Source organism: Podarcis erhardii, assembly GCF_964252035.2.
Source record: "Podarcis erhardii genome assembly, chromosome: W".
In the NCBI taxonomy this organism is placed as follows: domain Eukaryota; kingdom Metazoa; phylum Chordata; class Lepidosauria; order Squamata; family Lacertidae; genus Podarcis; species Podarcis erhardii.
The window spans coordinates 10470862-10473733 of NC_138506.1; positions in this window are offsets into that span (position 1 = coordinate 10470862).

Below are 2872 nucleotides of genomic sequence, written 5' to 3' on the forward strand. Positions count from 1 at the left end.
GCCAGATCCCACCCAAGCCAGTGGATCAACATCGCAAAGCGCGACCAGTAGTCTCTCACTGACTGGTTCCCCTGCTTGCACCCCATCAGTTCCCGCCGATTCACACTTTGCTCCACTTCACTGGAATACATCGCATTCATCGCTTGAAAAAATTTCCTAAGGTCCTTCAAGGCAGCATTTTGCGTGGCCATTAGGGGCCTGATCCATTCGCGTGCCCCATCCTCCAGATGCCCTACGATGTAGGCTACCCTCTCCCCATCATCAGCAAAGTCATTATGCTGCAGTTCCAAAGCGTACTCTATTTCCGTTCGGAACGCATTGTAGTCCTGGGTCTTTCCCCCAAACTTGTGTACCAGCCCTTCCTTGCCATGGGGGTGGGTCTGACCCGTGCATCCTGAGTTCATCTTTCGTCCAGCCGCGCCGTCAGGAGAGCCACATGCTGTTCCAAATCTCGGTTCCTCTCTACCAGATTTTGCACTCCAGCTGCTTGCTCTGTCTCTCCGGTTTCCCTGGGTTGGCTCATTGTGCCGCCTCTCTGGAGCTGCGCACAAGCAACTTCGGTGACTGACGGATTGCTGTAATGGTTCTAGGGGTTGCTTGTGCGTAAGTTGCCGCCACTCTTGGCTTGGTGGTCTGGTTGAACCATTTCTGTCTGGACAGCCCTTCACTTCGTGGCTGTCTCAGTCGCTGGCAGTATCCGTCAGTGGGCGTTTTTTGAATCTCTTCCAGCAAAGAAGTTATTTGACGCCAAGTCTCCTCCTACTCTCCCTGCGCGGAAGTCTTCTGCGCAGGGAGGGAGTGGGCAGCGGAGTACCCGTGCTCTCCCTGCTGGTTTCTGGCAAAGAGTCTTGGAGCCTCCTCTCCAAATCCCCTCTCTGACCCCCTTCTCCACTGGTGTTACGCTGATTTCCTTCCCCAGCAGATGGGCTGCCTCTCTCCCTACTGGGACCCTCTCCGGCATCCCTCTGGAGCCTTCCCTCCGCCTCCAGCTCTGATGGCAGTTCCCTGACATCAGCCTATGACTGTATTATAGCACTGGTTATCTATTTGAAAGCCAGAGCCAGCAGCCAGCGTCACACGCCCCCTTCACAGCACCACCCTGCTAAGACAGGGAGGCGGGTGTGTAGGAATGAAAATCACGACAGACGAGCAGTGGGTGTCATGAGAGGCGTCTGCCGGGAAGTCCCGGGAACTCTCTTTTATTGAATATTACAAACATTGCCACAGGTGTGCTTGTGGCTGATTGGTTGATACAAACACAAAGAAACTCATTGCTTATTGGTTAATGCAAATGCAAGGCGGGAATTACATGTGAGGGGTGGGAATTACATGTGAACATTAATCACTGGTAGATTAAAGGCTGGGAAACGAGGTTGGGACTAGACAAGCATGAAACCTCCTCATTAATAATAACTAAAGATTAACATAGCTATAGATGTGGTCAGCTATGCATGGAGTACAAGTCACCATGAACTTAAGGTGAACTGAACGATGAGAGAATGTCTTGGTGTTTGGGACAGGTTCGTACAGTGTGTGCAGAAACAGAGAAAAGATTATAAGCAAGACTTCCCAGAATGCAAGAGAAAAGAAGCAATGCTTCCCATAAGGCCACAGTTATGTGCAGAGGGAAAACATACGAGCAGAAGGAAAACTTCCCTTTATCTCCCCCTTTCTTTTCTTATTTGCGAGGCATACTGGGTAAGGCAAAAATGTTTCGGGATTAGTGGTGTGCCAGCAAATGCCCGAAATAAGTTCGCCAGGGAGGATGGGACAGAAGATACCACGAGATACGTGGTTTGCCAGCGCATGCTCGAGATAACTCTGCCCATTTCTCCCCTTTGGTTTACTGTTGGTGTTGCCATTTCGCAAGATAAGCAGCAAGGATTTTATTGGGTGGCTGAGGGGGAGAGAGAAGCCGAGAGAAAAGACTTATGAGGCCAGGAATGCATTGGAGGAAGCAGCAAAACAAAATTAATATACATATAATAACAATGGCATATTGAAAAAGACTACGAAGCCAAGTAAAGTGTGGCAGCCAAGCAGTAAGCAGAAAACCAACATCCTGTTTGATGTGATGTGTGAGATTTTGCAAATGAGAGATTTGTTTTTGGATAGCCTTAGAATTGTCAGTGATATTAAAGCAGCACATGTTTTCCACTTGTTCGCATCCGTAATGATGGAGCATCAATAGATAATCGATAGCAGCGGTCTATAAGAGTCCATGACGCAATTCACTCTGTTCTTTATTCAAAAGGTGAAGAGCTTGTGAAGTAGAATTCAAGGCTTTTGCTGCGGAGCAAGCTAAAGAGTTAATATTCCTGCTATTTCGTACAGCCAATCCAGGAACTCCTAAAAGAGAGACAGCTAGAGAGAAATATTCAGATCTGCTAGGGAGAAAAACAAAATCGTTATAATCATTAATCAATTGCACAGTGCGTCAATATCGAGAGCGGGACAAATGATGCTTTTTTGGTAAAATAATAGACATACCGCTTAAGCAGCAAGGTGTGCCATGGCTGATGTTTGCAGGAATGTAATTAAATGTAAAGCCTGGACACGACCAAAACCAGCCTTCAGGCAGCTCTGTGTATTTATATACATAGGAAATATTTGCATAATCAGAGCAATTAAAATTATCCTTGCCCATTTTCACACAGTTGGTTTTTGTGCAATTCACCATACGGGCACAAGTAACATTAAAGGAAGCCACGTATGGGGTCATGGAATTGGCTGCGTGGAGGAATGATGCAAAACTTTAACAGCAGCTGCCAGCTCAGAATGCTGGGCAAACTTCTGTGGAAGAATGTAGAGGCTGTGCCATTTATCATTTTGTTGCCATGCAACGACCCCCCTGGAGGGGGCTCCATTAGTA